This window comes from Chiloscyllium plagiosum, unplaced genomic scaffold (assembly GCF_037043375.1).
Source record: "Chiloscyllium plagiosum isolate Xiang-an unplaced genomic scaffold, Cpla_swu_hap1 HiC_scaffold_10, whole genome shotgun sequence".
Lineage (NCBI taxonomy): Eukaryota > Metazoa > Chordata > Chondrichthyes > Orectolobiformes > Hemiscylliidae > Chiloscyllium > Chiloscyllium plagiosum.
The window spans coordinates 11,880,126-11,907,826 of record NW_028270148.1 but is presented as its reverse complement, the minus strand read 5'-3'; the positions used below and the strand labels follow the sequence as shown (position 1 = coordinate 11,907,826).

General features: G+C 40.6%; 1 long non-coding RNA gene across 1 annotated transcript; it reads left to right on the top strand.

Moving 5' to 3' along the window:
- Nucleotides 1–42: 42 nt before the first annotated feature.
- LOC148148907 (uncharacterized) lies at nt 43–14,960 on the top strand. Its single transcript, XR_015758269.1, has 3 exons — nt 43–265; nt 7,543–7,637; nt 10,205–14,960. It is a non-coding gene; the product is annotated as an uncharacterized LOC148148907 (long non-coding RNA).
- Nucleotides 14,961–27,701: the final 12,741 nt, after the last annotated feature.

Below are 27,701 nucleotides of genomic sequence, written 5' to 3'. Positions count from 1 at the left end.
GTCTGTGGAAGGAGCTGTCCTCGATGCGTGGTGCTGAAACTGTGGAGCGAGCTGACTGTCCGCTGCTATCCAGTCTCAGCGTCTGTGGAAGGAGCTGACCCCGATGCGTGGTGCTGAAACTGAGGAGCGAGCTGACTGTCCGCTGCTATCAAGTCTCAGCGTCTGTGGAAGGAGCTGTCCCTGATGCGTGGTGCTGACATAGTCGGGAGAGCTGGCTGTGCGCTGTTGTCCAGTCTCAGCAACCATGAAAAGAGCTGTCTCTGAGGTGCGGTGCTGAAACTGTAAACCTTCCCTCTTGCCTTCAGCGCCGCGATTTTCCTTTCCTCTGACCGATTTCTCTGTTTAATAATAATTTTCTGACTCCTTTTGTTTCAACTCGTTACTTCTTCCGTATCTGACTTTCTGCTGTTCTTCTTACTGTGTGTTCCTGTATCCCCTTCTGCTAGCTTTCTCTTCCACTTCAAATCTCCACTTTCCACCGACCTTTTATCTCACTGTGTTGAATTCTTTCATACTCCTTTGCTTTATTTTTCACTTCACATTTATTCAGATTCTTCCTCCTCACTCACTCCTCTCCTCTTTCTCTCTACCTTTGCATCCGTCTTTCAGACACTGTTTTTATCACTTCTCGCCCACTCTTAATTTCTCGATTTAAGATTGAGCCCTAGGTTTTTTTTTCTTTTTTTATTCCCTCTCTCTGTCTTTAAACAATCGTCATTGATCAGTTCTCAGAGCTGGCAGTTATACTTGTTTCTCCCATAACAGAGTAATCATGTTATCAAAAAAAGAAATTATATTTTATTAGAAAAAGTCACTGGGCTCAGATGAAAAATGATGAAAGTTATTACTGAATCCAAAGAGAAGATCATTCAGGGAACACCTCTCCCTGTACAATAACAACTCTGCATTGACATATCAAATAACCCAAACCAGCCAGAATCCATTGCTACAATCCCAATGTTGTCATTCTTTTCGTTCCCAGGAATGCTTGACTATCCAATGCCTTCAGCAGCTGTAATCCTGTTCTATTCTTGGATAGAGGGTTGGTTCTGATTAGATTGCAAATTGTCTGCAATTCAATTTTCTAAAACCGAAGTCCCAATATCCTTTTCTAAAGGTTCCTGTGAGGACTACCTTTCCCCAGGTAATGAGTGTGAACCCCTCAATGTTAAGCACACACTAACTCTGGAAACTAACATGTGCAACAAGTAAAGGTTTTCACAATGTGTTGGTATGTTCCACACAAATACCCAAATAGCAAAAACATTCAATGTTTTAATTGCTCCTGGTTCTGTGCACCAACCAACACTAATCTTGAACCCCTCAAAGAAATGGATCCACATTAAAGACAATATGGACATTAGAAAGTGGGATCTTTGGGGCTGTTCTTTTTTTAAAAAAATCTTTGGTATTAGAACAGCACTGGTGGATTGGATAGAGGGCAGTGTAAAGTTGGAGATCAGAGACTCCATGCCAGTACCAAGATATTCAAAATGGAAGCATGCTAAATTGCACAGGCACTGAGCTGTTTTCATCCTGCAGATTCTCATATCTCTAGCTCTTAAAGGATAGGGATGGCAACACATGTGAGAACCCAACCAGTCATACCATGGATAGCCCCTCAGGATGTTCGACTTTCACAGCCACCACTTTAAGACCAGCAGCAAGCAATCTCAAACTGAAAAGTTGTTCTTTGCTAATGTAAGTATTCTTATAAATCACTTTTCTTCAAAGCTAATGGGGAATTCGTCCAATTGGGTATTCACAGCTGCTTCTGGAATCTACATCTTGTGATCATTTAGAACAAGTTAAGGGTGCTAGGATTTCAAAGGCAGACCCAAATTCAGAGAAAGGAGGATTATCTGAAATATGAGACTGTTATACCTGGCAGTGAAGCAAGTCTCATTGATACTTTCACATTGCAAACAGCAAACAAAAATAGAATGGAAGAATGTGAATTAATGGAGCTACCAGTTGGAGCTGGGCTTCTTCACAGTTTCCAATTCTGAAAGGGAAGTTTGGACATTTCAGCCACTTTGTTGATGTTAATGTTGGTATCAATCTTGTGGAATCACTTCTCAATGGGATGGTGTAGTTACAGACATTTTCTAATCAACTTGCTCAGGGATGTTCTTACACACCTTTGGAGAAGGTGGAACTTGAATACTTGTGATGCATTGCCATTGCAGTACACGAGTTATCCAGGAAGCTAATATCCATGCTCACTTTATCTTTTGATAGAATGTGGGCATCATTGACAAGGCCATTACTTGTTTCCCATCCATAACTGCACTTCCCTTGAGTGATTTGCCCTATCATTTCAAAAGGCAGTTATATGTCAACCACATTGCTTTGGGTCTGGAGTCACATGTAGGCCAGACCAGAGAAAGAGGGTAGATTTTCATTCCTTAAAGAGATTTGATGAACAGGTTTTTAAAAAATGGTTTCAGACCATTAAGAAATGATGAATTTACAGCTCACCCTCTGTTATGGGTGGGATTTGAACCCATATCCCCAGAACATTAGCCTAGGGTTGACTAGATTGCTAACCCAGTGACAGCACCAATACACCATCATCTTTCCTCCATCATTCAGTCTGCTTTCAAATTATAATTGGAAAATCTAGGATCATGTAAACATACAATTCTGTGGAAGAAGAGCTGAATTAGACTATTCAGCCTCTGGAGTTAGTTCTACCAGTCAATAAGATTATGCCTGATCCATTTATGATTCAATTTCTATATTCCCATCTATCCACTATAGCTCTTAATTCACTATTAAGAACTAATGCATGTTTATCTTAAAAATATCAATAATTCCAGCTCTCCCACCTTTTGAGGCAGAAGCTCCAAAATCATACAAGCCTTTGAGAGAAAAAGAAATCCTTATGTCTGTTCTGAAAAAGCAGCCAATAATTTGAAAATGGTGCCTCCCAATTCTGGACTGACCCACAAGAATAGACATCCTTTCTGCACCAACATTATTAAACCATTCAGGATCCTACACACTTCAGGATCAAACCACCCCTCCCCCGACTACTCTACAATAGAAACAAGCCCATCCTCTTCAATCTAGCCCCATGAAACAACCTGCTCGTTCCAGATATCAATCTAGCAAAACTCCTGTGGACTGCATCTAAGCCTTTACATCCTTCCTTAAGGAAATGAAAATTGTGCACAGTATTCGAGATGTGGTCCCACCAATACCCCATATAACTGAAGCATCTTTACTATTATGTTCAATTCCTTTCATAATAAAAGATGGCATCCCATTAACTTTCATGATTCTGTACACTAATTTGTTTTGCGGCTAATGGATGAAAACACCTAGATCCCATTAAGCCTTGGAATTCTGTAGTTATTCTCCATTTAAGAATACTCTGCTGTTTTATTCTTAATGTCAAAATAAACATCTTGACATTTTCCAACATTATATAGCATTTGCCAGATTTTCTGCCCACCCACACAACCTACCTCTATCCATATACAACTTCATTGTGTCTTCTTCACAACTTTCTCTCTTCCCTATCTTGAAATCACACTGAATTTTCCCGAATAATCTTAGTTTTTCGAAGTGCACAGCTGCAATCTCTGTAGACAATATGATATAGGAGAAGAAATCTGTCATTCAAATCAAAATAGATATTCTTCTCAACCCCGTTCCCCTGCCTTCTTCCCATAACCTTTGATCCCCTCATTAATCAATAACTTATCTATGTCTTAAGTACACTCAATGACTTGGCCTCCACAGCTCTCTGCAGCAATGAGTTCCACTGAATCACTGTCTTCTGGCTGAAGAAATTCCTCCTCATCTCAGTTCTAAAGGGTCGTGCCTTCACTCTGAGGCTGTGGCCTTAGGTCTTAGTCTCTACTACAAGTGAAAACATCTTCTCCACATCCACCGTATCCAGGCCTCTCAGTATCCGACAAGTTTCAATCAGATCCCCTCCTCATCCTTCTAAACATTAATTGAGCACAGACCCAGAGTCCTCAACCACCCCTCTTATGACAAGTCCTTCATCCCCAGGATCATTCTTGTCCACCTCCTCTGGACCCCCTTCAATGATAGCACATCTTTCCTCAGATGCGGGGTCCAAAACTGTTCACAATATTCCAAATGCAGTCAGACAGGAGCCTTGTACAGTTTCAGTAGTGCATCCCTGCTCTTGTATTCTAGCCCTCTTGAAATGAATACCAGTGATCAATTTAAACCATGCCCACGAGCTAACTAACTTGCTTTCTGCCTCCTTCCCTACTTGATATATTTGCTACTTGCAGTCTGAGGGATTTTGTCATGGATCTGGGGAATTTTGGAAAGTCAACACCAATGCATCTACTAGATCATTAGTCTTCTCTTTTAAGACTCAAGGACAAAATGCATCGTTTTCCTTTGGTTATCCGCTGATGGGAAAATATGAAATTTTGAATCAGTGATCTTATCCTCACTCACAGCAGGATTTAAACGGTTCCAACATTGTGTCAGCAAATTCCTTCCTGGCTAGTGAAAAGAGATTGACCCTCAGTCATTCTGACATAGTTTCAGACTTGATCATTCACTTGCTGCACTATTCAATTTTTGACAGAATTACTGCCCTTTCTGTAAATGAACCTTCCTTCTCTGTCTGAGATTGCTGTGCTCCTCCTGCATCTTTTGCCACTCCTGAATTGTTTAATGCCATTGTTTGATAAAGAACTTATCCCTTATCCTCTATGAGGTGATTCATTTCTTTTAGTGAGGCTAAGATTCGGAACTTCGAATGGTAACAACCCATATTTTTCCAGCTGGGCCACATCAAGAATTAAGGTACAAATATTGCACTCTCAACACTACCGAAGCATTTTATTCAGGCATTACGATGTTTCTGTTGTGGTATCTTGCTGTTTGAAAATTGACTGCAGCATCTTCTAAATTACACTAGTGACTACACTTAAAAAGTAGGTGTAAACCATTAAAAGTTGCCCTGGTGTCAGTAAATGTGTAATATAAATGTTCAACTTTAATTCCCTGAACACAGTCCTCACCTTTTCAATCTCACTATGTTCCACGGAATGAGACTCCTATTATAAAGTCACTCAAAGACAACAATGCACCTTTGATAAGTTAGTGACTTACTCGGAACTTGCCCAATAACAGTTTGCAACTAACGTATCCATCAGGATCTTCCGAGTTGTACTCAAGACAAATGCGATATTACATTGACAGACATTATCTATATTCATGGATAATTATGCTTAATTGAAACAGTTTATCAAGTGATTTCAGAACTGACCTTGATGTGGGCAAATGATTGGTAGTGCATTAATATATAAAAAGAGGTATTCAGTTTTGCTACTTAAATAGTGCTGAAAATCTAATCTATTATGTGACAAAGAAATGGAGATTGAAATGCATATGACACATGTTAAATTGATAATAAACGTGTGAACTAGACTGAATATATAAGGATTAGAGGCAAAGTGAAAATGGACTCAGAAGCAAATAGTAAGTATGAGAAGAGAATGACAGCTTTAATACAAGGGAATCCAAAGGCATTTAAGTAGAAAAACAGTGCTAAAAGGAGTATGGAGGATTAGCGATAAAAGAAATGGAGATTTAAGCACGGATGAAGAAGGCTGAAATTCTAAATGATTATCCTTCATCTGTACCAAGAGATGCTGCTGAAATGATGGTGAAAGGAGATGATTGCAGGCTAAAATAGGCAAAGAGGGAGTATTAGAAATATTAACTTTACGTAAAGTTAATAAATCACCAGGACCTGATGGGATGCATTAGCGCACATAGGATGAATTAAGGTGAAGTCATCTTACTCTCATTAGAGAGAGATGACTGGCAGTGAGCTTAACCTAAGGGTCACCACACCTCAGGTCAGGAGAGAGTTTAAACAGGCAGAACCTGTATAGTAACCTCAGCTGATGTAGGAATTGAACACAAGCTATTGATATTTCTTTGTATCAGAAACCAGCTGCCGAATTAAATGGAGTAAATGAGGACAGGAATTGTAGAGGCAATAGCCATGGTTTTCTGCTTTTCTTTGGATGCAGGGGTGTTACCAAATCATTAAAGGATTAAAAATGTCAGACCATTGTTTAAAAAAATGACTTTGAGAATAAACCAAGCAAATACAGGCCAATGAGTTTAACATTGGTGGTGAGAAAGCTTTTATAGACTATAATCTGGGATATTGCCTACAGTTCTGGTCACCACACTACCAGAAGTGGGTGGATGCTTTGGAAAAGGTACAGAAAAGGTTTTAACAGGATGTTGCCTAGTATGGAGAATTTTAGCTATAAAGAAAGTTTGGATAGACTGGATTTATTTTCACTGGAACACAAGAGGTTGAGGGGCAACCTGATAGAAGTTTATAAGATTGTGAATGGCATGGATAGAGTGGGAAGTATGAGGCTTTTTCACAGGCTGGGGGGATCAATTACCAGGGACATAGGTTCAAGATGTTGGCTGGGGATGATTAAAAGAGATGTGTGAAGGAAGGCAATAGAGGGATACAGATCCTGTAAGTGAAGACAGTTCTGGTATGGAAGGGCAAAATGTGTCAATGCAGGCGAGGAGGGCTGAAGGGTCATTCCTGTGCTGTATTGTTCTTTGTTCTAAAAAGAAACAGACCCTCGGACAAGCCTCGATTCAATAAGGAAAGACATCAGGAATCTGTTAAGGTTGGAAATGGTTTTCATGGGTTTTGATTAGAAATAAAATGTTTTGGAGAACTGTCCTTTGCTAATTGACAGTTGAATAGGTGACTGAGATGAGATAACAATCAAACCTTAGAAATAAGGTATATAAATGGCTACTTGAAGACAAGAAATCATTTTGGACAGAAAATAACATCTTACGGTGATTTCAGCCTAACAATGTAGCTCAAGCCAACAGAGAAATCATCAGCCACAAACATTAGCTTCACCCACTTTTTTTCTGACCTGAAACCACCACGTAGTAGTAGTCTCAGGAGACCACCAACTCCAGAGATCAGCAACTTTTCTGAACCGGTAAATTTCTGAGGTCTTTTCAGCAGATTTACCTTGCACACCACATCTAAACTGTTGCTTCTTAATCAACTGCTTTAAAAGCACTTGTAATTTCAACCAGCTCAAATCTTACAGAAAATACTTTTGAAGGCACTTTGATGAGTGCATTTTCTGACACTGGGCACAGGTAGAGAAGAAGATGAGTGTTTTAAGCGAATGGGTATGAGTGCTAATCAAGATAGTGTCATTGTCTTCATGGTGTCAAATGCTTGAGTGCTGGTCGAACTCACGCATCCAGGCAAGTGACAAGTAGTCTATCACTCTCCTGACTTATACCTTTGTTTCAAAACAAAGAACAGCAGATACTGGAGATCTGAAAGAAAAGCAATAATTGCTGGTGAAACTCAGTATGTCTCCCAATCATGGTGGGGAGAAAGCAAAATTAACATTTGAGTCCGTTCTGAAGAGTCACCAGACTTGAAACATTAACTCTGCTTTCCTCTCACAGCTGCTGCCAGACCCATTGAGATTCAGCAGTAATTTCTGTTTTTGTATGTTGTAGATGTTTGACTTTGAGGAGTCCTGGGGTGAGGTACATGCCTCAGGATTACCAGCTTCAGACCTGGCTGTGTTGGGATGGTGGATCTACATTTTGAGGTAATGATAAATTTCTCAGACATGCAAGAAGTCTATATTTTAAAATTGAGGTTTAGAATGAAAATGAATGCATCTTCATTTTATAGTTTGGAAAATCATACATTCTAATAGAGTCATATAGCATGGACTCTTCAATCCGACCAGTCCATGCCAACCATAATCCCAACTAAACTAGTCCCACCTGCCTGCACTTGGCCCATATCCCTCCAAACCTTTCCTGTTCATGTACTTATCCAAATATCTTTTAAACATTGTAACTATACCTGCATCCAACACGTCCTCTAGAAGTTCATTCCACACACAGACCTCACTCTGAGTAAAAGAGTTGCCCATCATTCTCCTCTCACCTTAAAAATATGCCCCAAGTCATGAAATCCCCCACCCTAGGGAAAAGATGCCTTAGCTATGCCCTTCATTGATTTTAAAACCTTTATAAGCTCACCCCTCAAGCTTCTATGTTCCAGTGAAAAATGTCTTAGTCTCTCCTGCCTCTCCCAATAACTCAAACTCTCCATTCCCAGCAACACCCTGGTAAATCTTTTGTGAGCCCTCTCCAGCTTAATGCTACCTTCCTATAACTGGGCAACCAGAACTGGACACAGTACTGCAGAAGAGGCCTCAGCAATATCCTATACAATCTCAACATGATGCCCTAACGCCTTTTCCTGAAAAGTCTGAGTAACGCAGGTGAGCATGTTAAAAGCCTTCTTAGCCATCCTGTCGACATGTGACACAAACTTCATAGAATTATGTGTCTGAACCCTTAGGTCTCTCTGTTCTACAACACTACCCAATAATATTTGTTGGATACCCACATACCCACAATCACAGCAATAATATTTTTATACAAAATAAGTAGTCAGTGTTACACTTGCCTCATGTTGCTTAACTGGATACTTGTAAACTAAAATATTATCCACATCATCAGAGTTATAAGGTCCTCTTACGATTGATGTTGAATTGAAGGAAATATCTGCCGTAAAACCCCAAAACTAGCATTGAGACAGTTTATGTAAAAAAAGCATATGTGAGCATGAATGTAAATGTGCGTGAGCATCTATGTGTGTACATTTGCATCGAGTGATTGTGTGTATGTTTGAGAGAGAAAAATAAGATTATATTTATACCCCTAAGCATGTGTACTTTATAACAGTATAATGGAGTTGAGGCAAATCATTAGTTTCTGCTGGAGCAGACTGATGTAAGAGATGCATGATAGATCCTGATTTTTATAAAGTGTTGCTGTTCTGGGGAAAAAAAACTCAATCATTAATCATTCCAAGGTCATGAAAAGTTAAGAGTATACGAAATAGGAGCCAGAGTTTCTTGTGTCTACTCCAGCTTTCAATAAGATCATGGCTGATCTTTTGCCTCAGCATTTACTTCCTCTGCTTCCCCTCATATCCATTTGATGTCACACCTGAAATACTGCTATCTATATCTAAGGAATGATGTACTTGCCTGAATGCAGTATGTTAAAGGTTAACTAAATTGGAACCTGGGATGAAAGCATTGTCCTATGACTAAATTGGATCCATAATCTCTGAAGTTTAGGAGGAAGAGATGTGATTTCATGGAGACATACAGTTTCTGAGTGGAGCAAAAGCAGAAATTGCTGGAAAAGCTCAGCGGATCTGGCAACATCTGTGGAGAGAAATCAGAATTAACGCTTCAGATCGAGTGACCCTTCTGAAGATTATCCATTGTTAGCCAATAATAGTCCCATTGGAAGCCATTCATTCCCCTCGGCTGATCATTATCAATTCCTTTGACTGTCCAATTGTCCTTCTCTCTCTGTTCTGAGGAAGGGTCACTGGATCGGTTTGAGCCCAGGATTCTTTCAAGGTAAATTGGAAGGTTGAGTCAATATTTAGGAAGACAAACGCAATGATGATATTTATTTTGAGAGGACTTGAATATAAAATCAGGGATATACTTCTGAGGCTCTATAATGCTCTGTTTAGACCACATATGGAGTAATGTGTGCAATTTTGTGACCTATATCTCAGGAAGGATGTACTGGCCCTGGAGCTTATTCAGAGGAGGTTCATGAGAATGGTCCCAGGAATAAAAAGCTTAACATATGATAAATGTTTGAGGACTCAGGATTTATACTCAATGGAGTTTAGAAGGATGCGGGGGTATTTAATTGAAATGTACAGAATACTGAATGACCTGGACAAAGTAAGTGTTGCGAAGCTGTTTCCATTAGTAAGAGAGACTTGAACCTGAGGGCACAGCTTTACAGTGAAGAGAAGACCTTTTAGAACAGAGATAAGGAAAACATTCTTCAGCCAGAGAGTAGTGAATCTATGGAATTCATTGCTACAGAAGGCTTTGGAGGCCAGATTATTGAGTATATTTAAGACTGAGATAGATAGGTTCTTGAGTCTCAAGGGGTTATCGGGAGAAAGCAGGAGAATGGGGTTGAGAAACTTATCAGCCATGATTGAGTGGTGGAGTAGGGCTGAATGATCGATGGGCTAAATGATTAATTTCTGCTTCTATGTTTTATTATAGTCTGATGGTCTCATGGACCTTAAACAGTAATTGATTTCTCTCCACAGATGCTGCCAGGCCTGCTGAGGTGGCTCAACACTTTAACTCCCCCTCCCACTCCACCAAGGACATGCAGGTCCTTGGACTCCTCCATCGCCAGACCATAGCAACACGACGGTTGGAGGAAGAGCGCCTCATCTTCCGCCTAGGAACCTTCCAACCACAAGGGATGAACTCAGATTTCTCCAGTTTCCTCATTTCCCCTCCCCCCACCTTGTCTCAGTCAAATCCCTCGAACTCAGCACCGCCTTCCTAACCTGCAATCTTCTTCCTGACCTCTCCGCCCCCACCCCCACTCCGGCCTATCACCCTCACCTTGACCTCCTTCCACCTATTGCATTTCCAACGCCCCTCCCCCAAGTCCCTCCTCCCTACCTTTTATCTTAGCCTGCTGGACACACTTTCCTCATTCCTGAAGAAGGGCTTATGCCCGAAACGTCGATTCTCCTGTTCCTTGGATGCTGCCTGACCTGCTGCGCTTTTCCAGCAACACATTTTCAGCTGCTGAGATTTTCTGTTTTTGTTTCTGATTTACAGCATTTGCAGTTCTTTTTGTTTTCATTAAGTTTCTGAAGGGACCTAACACAATGGATACTGAAACATTGGTTCCATTGGCTGTAAAATACAGAACACAGAGCACAGTTTTAGGACATTTAAGAGAGACATGAGGCAAAATATTTGCCGTCAGAAATTTTTGAACAATTGGAATTGTCTGCCTGAGAGGGTTGTGGATCTTTGAGTGTGAGATCTTTCTGATATCAGCATTTCAAAGTTTTGTAACTTTTAAAAATGCATTCTGCTTTCCGATTCATCAGCAATCTTACAGTTTTCCACATTATCCTCCATCTACTGCCACCTCATTAGCATTTCACATAGCCAGCCTGTGCATTTTACAGACTCGTTGTATCCTCTTCACAGCTTGCATTCCCATTTAGCCTTGTTGACATTTTCCTAATCAACTCTGCAGAGAGGTTTTAATCTCTTTTGGAATTGGTGGTATTTGAATGCAGGCTTACCATGGTAGGAACCCTACCATTCCACCATAACAGCCCTCGCATCTTTAGCAAATTAGAGACATTACTCTCAACCTTATAGAACAAAGAACAGTACAGCACAGGAACAAACCCTTTGGCCCATGATGCTGTGTCAAACATGATGCCATGTTAAACTGATCCGTGGTTCATATCACTTCATTCCTTGCTTATTTATGTGCTTATCTCAAAGCCCCTTGAATGCCCCTAACATATCTGCCTCCACCACAACCCCTAGCAGAGTGTTCCAGGTACCTACCATTCTCTGTGTAAAAACCTTGCCCCTCACATCTCCTTTGAACCTCCACCCCCCACCCCCCACCTTCACCTTAAATTCATGCCCCTGGTTTTTGACATTTCAACTCTAGGAAAAAAGTTCTGACTGCGGAGGGTGTCTTGAATGCGTTGCCAGCAGAGGTGGTAGAGGCAGACATGGTAGATGCATTTAAGATGCATCTGGACAGATGCATGAGTAGGTGGGGAGCAGAGGGATACAGATGCTTAGGAATTAGACAACAGATTTAGATAGTAGATTTGGATCGGCTCAAGCTTGGAGGGCCGAAGGGCCTGTTCCTGGGCTGTAAATTTTCTTTGTTCTTTCTTTGTCAACCCTATCTATATCTTTTATAAAGTTATAAACCGCTATCAGCCTCCACCACTCCAGAGAAACCCAAGTCTGTCCAGCCTCTCCTTATAGCTCATACCCCCTAATCTAGGCAGCATCCTGGTAAAGCTCTTCTGCACCCTCTTCAAAACCTCTGCATCTGTCCTGTAATGTGGAGTCTAAAATTGAATGCAATCGTTCCCAAAATCATTAATATAGATTGTAAACAGCACTGATAAATTGCAGCACTGCGTTGATCACAACTTGTCAACTTAAAAATAGCTCGATTTTCACTTGTACTTGCTTTCTATTAATTAACAATTTCTCCAGCTATGCTGACAAACTACCCCTGCTCCCTGGGCCTTAATTATTTTGCATTCTAACCTTTTGGTTGACACCTGTCCATTTGTTGACCAACCGTGGCCACATATCCAAATATTTTCAAAATCTGTAAATGTACTAGACCTACCTCTGACATAACAAGAATGTGTTTGTCATCACTATTTTTGTCAGTTTTAGATTCTTCCATTGTCAAATGTCAACTAAAGTAAATTGTCACACAGTAATCATCTACTGGTTCTGCATAATTCTCTCAACACTAACAATAAATAATATTTATCTTAGTCACTGAAATTTCTAATGTCCAAAAAAGTCCACCAAAATTTTCAAACATAAAATATCTCGTAATAATATAATCACATGTATTTCATGAGTTTGTTTTTCTGTGTCCCATTTAGTGCCTCATTTATCGTCTTTACTTAAAGGCCTCAGTTACTTCTAAAAGCTGGGGTTGGAGTTGAAATGTTTTCTTGAAGCAGTGAGATGAGTTATGACTGTGCAGTCTGACTCCAGGATACTTCTGTACCACTCAGTTAGCAATCCTGAGGAATAGTTTTATTTTTCTCCTTGTAGTTTCTGTCAACAGCTTGCATTATTTCATTGTCACGTAGCTGATGTCAACATTTTCTTTCACAGAGGGAATGTGCGTTTTTGCTTCTGCATGTGAGAGAGAATGAGAAAGTGCGATTTTCCTGGTTACACAATTTTCTGTGCTCTGTGAACCTTTTAGGAAATAAAAGAAAAGGAAATATGAAAGGTTAATTGTTATGGAAAGTGAAAGGAAGATTGAATTCAGAAGAGACAGAGAGAGAGACTTCAATCAACAAAATAGAAATGAAACTGATATTGAACAGATCAAGAGGAACAAAAGTCAAGATGGAGGGAGTGAGGAAGAGGGAGAAATAAAGCTCATCTCTGCAGACAACTGAAACTGCAAGGAATATAACAAGACCAGCAGCATGGCTATTTGAGCGATACTAGTGTTAAAGCACAAGACAGGCATAGGAAATGATTCAATGTCCATTTCAGTTTGGAACCTAACCTTTCAAAAACATCTTCTGAACTGAATGGGTTCAAGTTTAAAACAGATACCCTCGCACTTTAAAATCACCAACATCCAACGTGCATAAGCATTTCCAGAGCTGAATCAAAAATATTGTTCTTCACTTCAAATACACTAGACTTGTTTCAACATTAATGGGCACCATTTGTGGAATCAATGATGACTGGAGCAGCTAAGCTCTGACAAGGAAGCCTTTTCTGAAACAATTGTCTGAATCATAGAACGTTCGCAGCGATGGGTAATCTGCCTGATAGTTGGATGCATTCTTTTCTTTCCCATGTTTGTTGTGTGCAAGGTGAAGGTTAATCTGTATCTGTGTCCTGGAATTTGAATGCTGTACCAAACCCTAAACTAAACTGAGAATATTGTTGCCAGGGGTAACCCTTATTTGCAAAGAGGACATCCACTAATTCAGTGCTGACAAGATTCATTGGACAACAAAAGTTCAAATTTAATATTCCAGTAATCAAGGTAATAAAATAAGATACAGATGTACAATTTCACTGTAGTTTAGTTTGTCTTCTCATGGATTCTAGGATTTCTGGGCTCTTCTTACTTTTGTGAGCAGTTTTGGGTCCATCATCTAAGGAAAGGCATATTGGAGGCTGCCCAGAGAAGGTTCACACAGCTAATATTAGGTATAAAGGGACAGTCTTATAGGAGAGGTTGAGTAGGTTGGACCTGCACACATTGGAGTTTAGAAGAATGAGCGGTGACCTTATTTAAACATGGCATGGAGGTGCCAGCGTTGGACTTGGGTGGACAAAGTTTAAATCTCGCAATACCAGGTTATAGTCCAACAGGTTTATTTGGAAGCACGAGCTTTCAAAGCGCTGCCCCTTCATTGGGTAGCTGTGGAGCAAGATCATAAGACACAGAAGTTATAGCAAAGCATCGCAATGTCATGCATGAAACCAATATGATAGATTGAAAAAATCTAGAGTAGATTAGATTCCCTACAGTGTGGAAACAGGCCCTTCGGCCTAACAAGTCCACACCGACCCTCTGAAGAACAACCCACCCAGACTCATTCCCCTACATTTACCCCTTCACCTAACACTACAGGCAACTTCTCATGGCCAATTCACCTAACCTGCACATCTTTGGACTGTGGGAGGAAACTGGAGCAAACCCATGCAGATACGGGGAGAATGTGAAAACTCCACACAGACAGTTGCCTGAGGCTGGAATTGAACCCCGGCCCCTGGCGCTGTGAGGCAGCAATGCTGACCACTGTGCCACTATGCTTTCCCGTGCTGTTAAGTCTTCAACCTTTTAAAATGGGATGCTCAATTTATCATCTCAGGCGCTTTGCACGACACTGATCTATTGCTATAAATTCTGTGCCTTATGATCATGCTCCACAGCTACCTGATGAAGGAGCAGCGTTCCAAAAGCTAGTACAGGTAGACGATCCTTTATCCGAAAAGCTCAGGACCAGCTGTTTCTCGGAATTCAGAATTTTTCGGTTTACGGAATAAGTGACAGTTTAATTGTGAAATTTTTAAAAATCTTACCGGAGGAGCAGACTTCTAAGGAAGAACAGGATGGTCGGTGCTTGGCCACATTACATCTGAGTTACGACTTGTGTTAACTGTTTGTATGCCAAACAACCTTATTAATGAGAAAACAATTCACAAAATAAACCTTAAGATTTCGGAGCTTTTCGGTTTTTGGATGTTCGGATAAAGAGTCTTCTGCCTGTATTTCCAAATAAAACTGTTGGACTATAACGTGGTGTTGTGTGATTTTTGACTTTATTTAAACATGAAAGAATATTTGGGGATATAACAGGGCAGATACAGAGAGATTGTTTCTCCCTGAGGGAGAGTCTAGAACCAGAGAGCATAATCTCAGAATAAGGGATCACACAATTAAGATAGAGATGAGGAAGAATTGCAGGAGGTTGTGAATCTGTTCAATGCTTTACCACAGAGGGATGTCGAGGCTGAGTCATTAACTATATTCAAAGCTGAGAGAGATAGATTTTAATCAGTGAGAGAATCAAGATTAACCAAACCAGAAGTTGCTGGAAAAGCTCAGCAGATCCGGCAGCATATGAGGAGAGAAATCAGAGTTTACATTGCGGGTCCAGAGGCCCTTCCTCAGAACCCTAGATTACTGAGGAAGAGAAGGGAACAAATCACAGAGGCATTGGCAAAAATTTTCCAGGTTACTCTGAACACAGCATTAGTCCCAGGGGGACGGGGTGGGGGCAGGATTGCAAATGTGACCCATTATTTAAGAAATGGACAAAGGATAATCCAGGAAACTACAGGACTGTCAGCTTAACATCAGTCATGGGAAATCTAATGGAGGCCACAATACAGGATAAGGTAAACATATGCTTAGAGAGAAAAGAGTTAATACAAGGCAGTTGACCTGTCTTTGTCAAGGGCAGGCCATGTTTGAGTTCTTCGATGAGGTGACATAGGCAGTCAATGAGGGTGGAGCTATGGATGTTGTATAGTTGGACTTTCAGAAATCGTTTGATATGATGCCAGTTGGTAGGTTGGTTAGCAAATTGTAAATGTTTGGGATGAATGGGTCCTTGGTAGCATGGTTTAGAAGTCAGCTAAAAGATAGAAACAGAGAGTAGGTATAAATGGGCATTTCTCGGATCGGAGATGCACTAAAAGTGTTCTTCCCCAGGGATCAGTGTCGGGACTCTTGCTTTTTCTGATTTAGGATAAAGAAGAATATCTAATTCCACTAGTTGGTATGTCAGGAACCAGCAGTCACAACTTCAAGATCGTTAGAAACAAAGCTCAGCGTGAGATGAGGAGAAACTTCTTTTATTCAGAGTTAAAAAATCACACAACACCAGGTTATAGTCCTGCAGATTTATTTAGAAACTTTAGCTTTTGAAGAACTGCTTCTTCCTCTGGTGGTTGTGGAGAATAGGATCATAAAACACAGAATGTATAGCCAAATGAGTACAGTGTCATGGAGATATGATAATACATTAAACAATTTTAGATCAAGTCTTTCATCTTTTAGAATGGGATGTGTTGGTTTCTGTTCTTTGATAAGTAAATCTCAGAACTTCTTTTAAAATACAGTTTCAAGAATTTTCTAACAATAGGTGCCATCTCAGCATAGACAATGCTCTAAAGAATGAGGTCTGCCTGTGTCCCAATATTAAGTTAGAAGCAGCAGCGCTTCGAAAGCTAGTGTTTCCAAATAAACCTGTTGGACTATAGCCTGGTGGTGTGTTATTTTTAATTTTGTCCAACACCAGCACCTCCAAGTCTTTACTCAGAGAAGTTGTTAGGATTTGGAATGTGCTGTCTGGTAGAGTGGGAGAGGCAGATTCCATAGGAGATTTCATAAGAGGGCTGGATGTATATTAGAAAGGGTGAATACGTAAATTAGAGGACTACAGAGACAAGGCTAGAGGGTGGGACTAGCTGGGTAGCTCTTTGGGAGCTAGTACAGACATGATGAGTTGAATAGTCTCCTCTACCTCAAAATCCTATGACTCTAACTCTGCCCTGCTCACACCAATGCAGAGCAAAGATGCAGCAAAGCTGTTGGAAATAACAGAGTTTCCCGTCAATTAATATAATAACAAAAAGTGCAAATATTAGGTCATATGAATATTAGGGCCCTATTTGAGGTTTCTGGAATTACTCTACAGAAGCTGGTTTCTTGTCATCAAATCACCCTTTATTTATTAATGAACAGTCTTCACTCTAGTTACTGCCTCGCACAGAGTCAGCTACCCGAGTGTCAGTATCCCTGACACTCAACCTTTTTGTCTGTCAGCCAGGGCTCCCTGATTGGAACAGATTAGCAAGCTCCGATCAAGGGACTCTTATTCTCTGATGTTCAGCTGGCTGATTTCATTGTAATCTCTCCAGGTTTCTTCGCACACTAGCTAAAATTCAGGCCAGTCCAGATGGCTGCAACTGAAAATGCAGAACTCCCTTAAAGTTGGAAATGTTGCAGCAATGTTTTATTTGGAGATAGGGAATAAGTCTGATTTTTCAGTTAAATGCAAGGCTTAAGATTCTAGTCTGGTCTAGCTGTTAACCTAGAGTCCTGCCTACTGCTGCTGGTTTTATTACAGACTGACTCAAGGGTTTAGAAGTACACTATTAAAATACCAAGGCTTTTCGGATCCTTGCCCATTGATGAATCATTTAGTCCAGCAAGTGAATATCCATCCCTCTGGTCGTAATCCATTGAGACTTTAGGAGATGGATAGTGACTTTTCGGACCACTGCCAGTGTAATGAGTTTCAACGTGTCTATTTGTGATTGATCCAGGCTCAGAGACAGTGGATCTGTGAATTCATTGTCTTGCTATTTTGGAATGTATTGAAACAATGATGAGTGCAAAGTTCCACCTGTGAGATTAACCTGCTGTGAATGTACTAGCGAAGCTTTTCGTCAGCTTGGCATTCATGAGATCTGCAGCCATCGTAAAGTCCAACAAAGTCCATTTTTAAAACAAAAATAAAGTATAGGTTTTAGAACAATCTGTACACCTCTTCATGTCTGTGGGCATGATTTGCACACTTCAAAGTGACTTGCTGAGTACTTCTTTCATTCTTCAGCAATACACTTCACTGTTGCTTAGTGAGTGCTCTCTGCTAGAAGAAGCTTTCTCACAAAGATTGCTCACTTTCCCTTAAAGCAATTATCTTCAGCTAAAATGCTGGATTCTAAGACTCATTCAAAGAGTTCCTTAAAACATGCCCTCACAAATGCCAACTATCTGGAAAGTACTTGGAACTCCCAACTTTGTGGTGAGTGTATCATATACCCTTTCTGTGGGCAAATATTACAGTTTCTAATCCAGCTCAAAGCACCTGCATCAAAAAAAAACTAAGGATATTCACCCAAATATTTTCAATAGTTTGCCAATAGGAAAGAAAGTTCACACAGCTTCCCTATAACATCCTAACATTCACCCATCCTCTATATTTATATCTTGTCCAATCAGAACAACACACAATGCACCTTTTCACCAACCGAACATTAATTTCAACCTCAAAACAACTACAGAACTTGCTAGAAAAACTCAGCAGGTTCTGACAGCATCTGTGGAGAGAAATCCAAGTTAACACTCTGAGTCCAGTAACTCTACTTTTGAACTGATTTATTTCAGTGTTATGTTTGCAATTCTAGCATGAGGCAGTTCCCTTAGCCAATCCATATCGCAGCTTTGACTTGTTTTACTACGAATGCTAATCTCACCAAAGGCCAGATTCAAGATATATATCCCAACTACAATCTCAGTTCGCTCCTCTGTTTTTTTCCTAAAGTTGTATTTGATACTTTAAAAATAGGCAACTTAGAGACTTCTTAACATCATACTGGTAATGCTGGAAAATAGGATTTCAATATTCAGGTGGTTATTTTTGACTGGTATGGATTTGATGGGCTGAAGGGCCTTTTTATGTGCTATAGATGTCTATGACTTGATATTAATTAAGGCTTTTCAGCATTCATTTTATATGCAGTACAATTCATGACTTAAGCCTTATTAGTGACACAACCTGCTGAAGTCTAACAAGTAGATACGGAAAGTAAATGGAGCAGTTATTAATTGGCATTGTATCTCAGTCAATATCGCTATTAGAGTAGAACTGAAAACAAGCAAAAGATCTTTTATATTTTACATAGTTACTGGAGAGTGATGGAAGCTCTTTCCAATTCCGTAGCGGATTCAGTATTCTGTAAGTTTCAATGAGTTCCCATCTCATCCTTTTAAATTGCATCAAGTACAGGCTCAGCGTCTTCAACTGCTCCTCATACAACAAGCCCTTCATCCCTGGGATCAGTCTTGTAAACCTCCTCTGGACCCAAAGCTTACTTCTTTAGATATGAGGCCCAAAACTACTCGCAATATTTCAAATGTGGTCTGATCAGAACTTATACAGCCTCAGCAGTACATCTCAGCTCTTGCATTCCAGCCATCTTGAAATCTAGAAAACAAACCAGTTAGTTTGTGCATAGCAAACTCCCATCAACAGAAATGTGATAATGATTGGATAAAAAACTCAAAGAATTGCAGATGCTGTAAATCAGAACGAAAACAGAAATAGCTGGGAAACCTCAGCATGTCTGGCAGCACCTGTAGAGAGAAATCAGAGTTAACGTTTCGGGTCTGGAGGAGGAGTAACCGGAGCATTAACTCTGGTCTCTCTTCACTTCTCTAACTTCTGCGAGACCTGCTGAGCTTTTCCAGCAACTTCTGTTAATGATCGGGCAGTCGGTTTGAGAGATGTCAGCTGAGGGATAAATGTTGACTGGGACAGCAAGAGAAATTCAAACACAAAAGGCAACAAAGGAAAAACAGTGGATTCTGGAAACCTACAATAAAATCAAAAATATTGGGAATATTCAGCAGATCTGATGGAGAGACAAACAGAATGAACATTTCAGATGCTGGCCTTTCATCAGAACTTCAAACATCAGATGTGGTGAAAGAATTGAAACACTAAAGCTGCATGACTAATCAAATGCTCCACTCACTGTTTCCAAAAAGCAAAGTTTTTTACACCAGACATAATTCACTTGGTCTTCCTCGAAATATCATCATGGGAGCTTTCACATACACATAGGAAAACCTGGGAGAAAGTCAGGACTGCAGACTCTGGAGATCAGATTCGAGAGTGTGGTGCTGGAAAAGCACAGTAGGTCAGGCAGCATCCGAGGAGCATGAGATTCCATGTTTTGGGGATGATTACTGATGAAGGGCTTATGCCTGAAATGTTGATTTGCCTGCTCCTCCGATGCTGCCTGACCTGCTCTGCTTTTCTAGCACCACACTCTCGACATGTGAAAGCCTGACCTGGCTTCAGCTATCTGGACAGCTGTATAAAAGGGCTAGCATAGGCAAGAGGGGCTGCATGGTCTCATTTGATTCCACATCATTTTACAATTCTATAGCATGATTTAACAAAGCTCAAGTCAATTCCTTTAGCCTGTGTATCACACACCATACCTGCCCCGCAGCATGAGAAAATTACAAAAGTCAGTACACTCACTGCAAAGGACAGACAGTAAAAACCTGAGGAGTTGAAAGCTTATAAATAGGAGCTTGAAATAGCGAAATTGATGTTGAAAGTTTGCTGAATAAGTTAGAGAAAAGTAAAATCAATAGCTCAAGAGGATACAGCTTTCTGTCCACACTTGATAACTTTTATGAATCAAAGTTTTTTTTAATTATTGAAGAGTATGTAATGCTAGAGAAAAGGAATACAAGTTTGGAATGGGGAATGTAAGAACTGGAGAGGCCACTTAGTCCCTTGAGACTTGGTATACCTGCTTAGCATTAGTCCCCATCCACATGTACTTCCCTGAATTTATCTAACACTGATGTCATCTACTAGATGGCTGTTCTTTCTCTCCATTGTGTTAGAGCTAACAATGTCACCTTTTCTTACCCAAGCTCCTAAGTGTTGCACGGATATTAGTCTCATGCACAAAGATGATTACAGAGGAGTGCAGCACAATATGGGCCAGTCAGTCCAAGTCATCCATGTTATAATCCATTTAGTAATCTTCCATCATTCCTCATTTAAACTATTCTAAGTCTCTATTTCTTTTCCCCCTCATATATCCGTCTACCTTCCCAAAAACTGTAACCATATTGTTTGGTTCACGCACTTCCTGTAATAGTCAGCTTCATAGTTTCAGCTCTCTTTAAATAACATTGACTCTTCTGAATTTGCCTCCTGAATTTCTCAGTGAAAATCTTATATCAATGGTCTCATGTTTTCCCATGAAATGAAATGTTCTCTCTATAACCACTCCATAAAAACCTTTCATCATGTTAAAATCTTCCATAACCCCTCAGTCTTCTTTCTTCAGGATGCAAAGGGACCCAAAGTGTTCAATCTTCCAATCTTCAAATTGTAAACAGTTCCACCAATGTAAGGTATCGACTATTGTAAGAGAATAATGGACATGTGTCCATATGCCAACCATATATAACACTCCCACTTGCAGCCGGGATTACGCCTGTATCCAATTCGATGCTGTACAACCTCATGCTAAATACAGGACCCCGCAGGAGCACTTCAATGGATTTCTTACTGTTTGAGTGAGCTCAAGCTGTAGGAGAAGGTGAGGACTGCAGATGCTGGAGGTCAGAGTTAAAAAGTGTCAAAATGTCATTCCTGATGGTGGGCTTATGCCTGAAATGTCAACTCTCTTGCTCCTCGGATGCTGCCTGACCTGCTGTGCTTTTCCAGCACCACACTTTTCATCTGAGTTCAAGATGTGAATGATATCGATGTCTTTTATGAGTCCTCTTGTGAATGAAGAATCTGACGCTGGATCATCAAGGACATACTGTTCTCATTCTTCTTGTTGATGTGTTGGAAGGTTTCAGCAGCTGAACTACCTCTGGCCTTCCCTTGGATACATTAGAGAGGTTTGGTTTGGAGATGATCTATGAACCATGCTTCAGGGTTTGCCTCCAGTTGGACAGACAACTGCAGGGTTCTCCCAGGACAGAGGTGGTCTGTGACAAAGATGTTAGGAAGCTTCTTATTTAGAGCATCCAACAATCATTTGCACTGACCACCTTGTTGTCGTTTGTCCTGAGACAGGTCCACAAATAAGACCTGGCCGACGATTCTATCAATAACTTCCTTGGGCTGTGTGCCTTACAAAAAAATGTACATTACAAATCAACAGAATTGCAAATATATTTTGGCACATCAGAGTGTGACACTTTCTGTTATTTCAAATTGGAAACAGTTTTGCCTGTGGGCTGTATACCTAACGTGGAATGTATTGCATACATATTGAATCTATTACAATTGTATCAAAAGGAACATGATGTTAAGTTGAATTTTCTAACAAATATTGCAATGATCAAGTTGAAATACTTTGAACAGAATAGAATATCCGTTATTGTCACGAGTACTCAAGTACAGCAGCAGAGGGAAATGTTTATAATGTCACGCAACATGGAGCCATCTTAGGTTCAAAGAACTGAGGTACAAATTTGAGATAAATATCAGAGAAATAAAGAGAAAAGTAACATTACCTTAACATTATTCATAGCATAAGCTAGAAAAATGAGAAATAAAATTAAAAAGACAAACATTACAAAAGGCCTGCAGTAGATCAGGGCAGGGAGTCTTTTTTCCAAAGTAGAGATGTCAATTACCAGAAGACATCAGTTCATAGTAAAAGGGGTGAGTTTAAGAGAGATGTGAAAGACACTTTTTTTACACAGAGGTTAGTAAGTTCCTGGAATGCTCTGCCAGTGGAGGTGGCTGCAATAACAACATTTAAAAGACATCTTGACAGATATCAGTGATAAGTGTCGAGTGTGTGTTGCTGGGAAAGCACAGCAGATCAGGCAGCATCGAAAGAGCAAGAGAATAGAAATTCCTGATGAAAGGCTCTGGCCTGAAACGTCGATTCTCCTGCACCTCGAACGCTGCCTGACCTGCTGTGTTTCTCCAGCAACACTCTCGACTCTGATCTTCAGCAACTGCAGAACTCATTTTCTCCCAGATATCAGTGATAGGCAACATGATTTTGTGCAGGGGGAGATCGTGCCTTACCAACTGAATAGAGTTCTTTGAGGAAGTGACCAAGTTGTTAAATGAAGGAAGGGCTGTAGATGTCATATACATGGACTTTAGCAAGATATTTGATAAGGTTCCCCATGGTAAACTAATGGAGAAAGTGAAGTCACATGATTTGCAGGGATTTCTAGCTAGGAGGATAAAGAACTGGTTGAGCAACAGGAGACAGAGAGTTGTAGTTGAAGAGAGTTTCTCGAAATGGAGAAAGGCAACCAATGGTGTTCCACAGGGATCAGTTCTGTGGTCACTGCTGTTTGTGATATACATAAAAAATCTGGAAGAGGGCATTGGTGGTCTGATCAGTAAGTTTGTAGATGACACAAAGATTGGTGGAATAACAGAAAGCATAGAGAACTGTCAAAGAATACAAGAGATTATGAAAAGACTGGAAAGTTGGGCAGAGAAGTGGCAAATGGCATTCGATGCGGGCAAATGTGAGGTGATGCATTTTGGGAAGTCTAATTCTAGAGCGAACTATACTGTAAACAGAAGAGCCTTGGGAAAAGTTGATGGGCAGAGAGATCTGGGAGTTCAGGTCCATTGTACCCTGAAGGTGGCTGCACAAGTTGATAGAGTGGTCAAGAAGGCATATGGTATGCTTGCCTTCATCGGACGGGGTATTGAGTATAAGAGCTTGCAGGTCATGTTAAAATTGTACAAGACATTGGTTCGGCTGCATTTAGAATATTGTATACAGTTCTGGTCACCGCATTATCAAAAGGATGTGGACGCTTTGGAAAGGGTGCAGAGAAGGTTTAAGAGGATGTTCCCTGGTATGGAAGGTGCTAGCTACAAAGAGAGTTTGAGTAGGAGATTGAGGGGGGATCTGATTCAGGTCTACAAAGTCATGAAGGGTATAGACAGGGTAGATAGAGATAAGCTTTTTCCCAAGGTGAGGGATTCAATAACGAGAGGTCACATGTTCAAGGTGAGAGGATAAAAGGTTAAGGGGGATACACATGGAAAGTACTTCACACAGAGGGCAGTAGGTGCCTGGAATGCATTGCTAGCAGAGGTGGTAGATGCAGGTACGGTAGATTCATTTAAGGTGTGTCTAGATAGATGCATGAGTAGGTGGGGAGCAGAGGGATACAGATGCTTAGGAATTGGGCAACAAGTTTAGACAGTAGATTTAGATTAGCACAGGCTTCGATGGCGGAAAAGCCTGTTCCTGGGCTGTATATTTTATTTGTTCTTTGTTCTTTGTGTATATGAATAGACAGGATATAGAGAGAGTAAATTTCTGCAAATGCTGGAATCTGTACTGAAAACAAAATATCTTAGAGAGCACAGTGGGTCAGGCAGTAGCAATGGAGAGAGAGTAAGCTAACATTTTGAGTCTTCAAAAGGGAATAGAGGAAGGTGGACCGCATAGAGGCAACAGGTTTTTAGTTCAGAAAGTACTGTGCTGTCTTTGCCTCTTCCTGTTCTGTACTGTGCTTTGTTCTTTTACAATGACTGCTGGGTTTTTTTATGAAGTTGATTGAGAGATAAACATTAATCAGGACATTGGGAGTTCCTCACTTGCTCTTTACTGAGAGGTCAGACATCTAACATCTCCTCTGAACAGTGGCACCTGCAACAGTGTGGCACTCATTCAGGACTGTGGTGGAGTACCAGGCTTGCGTTTTTACACACAAGTGACAGGATTGAGTCACTTTATTCCATTGAAGATGACTTCTGGATCCAATGTAACTGCTTCCATTCTCTATGTTTGCAGTCGAGTGAAAGACCTAAGATGACACCTACCTTTAGATGGCAATTTGTTAAAATATATTGGCCCTTAACAGAGGAAAACATCCTCTTCAAAGAAAGGAGTTGACGTAAGTGTTTTTCATAAAATCGTGAGCTGCGTTTTCTGCCTGTGACATAAACTGCATGGTGAGAGGGTTAAAGGATGCATTACATCATTTTAATGTCCAACCATGTGTGGTAACAATTGTTGTAATGACATAATTAAGTGAATGAAATTTTGGTTAGGTGTTAGACCAGGAGGATGGTTTATTCACTATTAAATTTGCTGTCACTTTAATGTCAAGAAGATTACTGCCAGAAAATTAAACCGCAGATGATGAAAACCCATTAGTCTTACTGCTGGAAGTGCAGACAGCATGCCTCACAAGTAGACTGCATACTTAACTCAAACTCCCAGAGAAAAAGCCAGTTTCCACTTGCTAACTTGTTCCAGAATATAACAATATTAGTTTGCCATTGACCAACCCATCAGTCACAATCTGTCTTATAAGGATTGCTGGATATTGGAATGTGCACAGGAGCTAGCTTGCAAGCAACATTGGGAGGTAGGTCTGTCAGAGGCTGGAGTGTTGTCACCTCAGGCCCAATCTTCCCGGAAGCAAACAAAGGCCATCCTCACCCCTAACAGAAGAGGAAAACCAATTTTCAAAATTTACTGCCCTGCGTGTGAGTTAATTAACAGGCATGTTGACATCTTCATGATGGCAAATACTTTCCACAGGACCATAAGATGTAGCTGCAGAAGTAGGCTATTTGGCCCATTGACTTTATTCCACCTTTTAATGAGATCATGGCTGATCTGCTAATTCTCAACTGCCTTATCTCCATAATGCTTGATTCCCTTACCCTGTCACAGCAACCTGTGCAAGACTTGCCAGATCATCGGCATGGATGCTACCATCACACGTACATGACAGGTATTCATGTGACTCAGCCAATGTTGTCTACCTCATATGTTTCAGGCAAGGATGCCCCAAGCCAAGGTACATTGGCAAGACCATGCAGATACTATTACAACAGATGAAAGGACGTGGCACAATAATCGCCCAGACAGGGATGTTCACTTCCAGTCAGGTACACTTTAGCAAACAAGGACATTCAGCCTCTGATCTTCAAGTCAGTATCCTCCAATGCAGAATTGCTAAGCAGAAATTGACAGCCAAGTTCCATACCCATGAAGATGGCCTCAACCGTGATCTTGGGTTCATGTCGCACTACATGTGACCCCACCACACTGTTCTGTATCTGTAAAATCTTCCTTACTGTCCTGGTTTGACACCATCACCTCTCAAGTTTAATTCATTTTTACAGTTTTGGCTTACTTGTTATTTTAGTTAGACTCTCGGATGCAACGCTTATACCTATCACGTTATTCCAGCCATTTGGTTTGTCTCCAGCAGCACCTTATTTTTAAGTTTTCGTAATTATCACACTGCCTCATTTAATCGGATTATAGGTCATTCCTTCACTTGTTACTCAGCTGTTGACACTTTACTCACACTGTCTGACACTCTCGATCACCTGCAGAGACTTATTATTCAGTCTATAGACACTCCTTTCACACCATTTACATGATCTTTGGATCTCTCTGCCAATAAACTCTGTGCCTGTATGCTTCTTTCTCACTTCACCCGATGAAGGGGCAATGCTCCGAAAGCTTGTGATCTCAAATAAACCTTTTGGACTATAACCTGGTGTCGTGTGACTTCTGACATCATCACAGATAATCAACTGAGGTGATTTGGCCTGAGGGTCACCAGAGCTCAGGCAAGGGGAGATGTTGAGAAGAAACGTCCTTTATGGTAACCTCAGCTGGTGTAGGAATTTGACTGAAAATCAAGTACACACTCAGTTAATGACACATCTGCTCTGAATGGTCACAGCTACAGCAATGCAATATTCTCAGTACGTACTGAGATATCACCATAGGTTTTGGGGTAAATTTCCTCTTCCCGTCCTCACTGTAGTTGATCCACCATACATCTGGATAAGTGGGAAAGCCAATTCTTGAGGCCAGAGTCAGAAATGTTTCTGCTGAGCTAATGGAGCAGTAGAAGGTCTGGTTTGCTTACAGATAACATAAGGCTAAAATAAGGAAGAAAGATTCCCATTTATGTAGCACCTTTCACAAACTTAGCAAAATCCCTGAAGTGCCTTGGAGTCAATGCAGTACTTTTGAACTGTAATTAATTGATTTGGACTCTACACTAAATCCAGGAGTAGGGAAAGTCTTGTTGAGAAGTAACCCTAATTGTAAAAATGACAGTCACTAATTTAAAATGCAAACTAACCTGATTTATTGGACAATGAGGTTTAATATTAATGCTTCATTCATTAAGGCTTGTCAGGATAGACAAGTTGAACATAGGAACATAGGGATTAGGAATGGGAGCAGTCAATTCAGCCCTTCGAACCTGCTCTGCTATTTAACATGACCATGGCTGATCTAAACATGGATCAATCCAACTTTCCCTTAGATGCTGGGAAATCTGGGAGCCTTCTCTTGTTGGTGCTTGAGACCTGGTCTCTTGATGCACAACATCCCTTGAGATTTTGGCTCAGTCAACTCAACTCTAATGTGCATTCAGATCTGTTTGCAACTTTAAGATTTGAACTCTTGCAGATCCGTTTTTTAATTAACTCACAGCTCCCCAGTCTAAATGAAGTGCTGAAGCTGCACAGATCTCAGATGCTGATATTACATGTTTTTCCCAGTACCTCATAAGTCAGTAGACAATAAACAATAGACAATAGGTACAGGAGTAGGTCATTCTGCCCTTCGAGTCAGCACCACCATTCATTATAATCATGGCTGATCATCCACAATCAGTATCCTGTTCCTGCCTTTTCCCCATAACCCTTGATTCCATTATCTCTAAGAGCTCTATCTATCTCTTTCTTGAAAGTATCCAGAGACTTGGCCTCCACTGCCTTCTGGGGCAGAGCATTCCATACACCCACCACTCTCTGGGTGAAGAAGTTTCTCCTCAGCTCTGTTCTAAGTGGCCTACCCCTTATTTCTAAACTGTGTCCTCTAGTTCAGCACTCACCCATCAGTGGAAACATGCTTCCTGCCTCCAGAGTGACCAATCGTTTAATAATCTTATACATCTCAATCAGATCCCCTCTCAGCCTTCTAAACTCAAGCGTA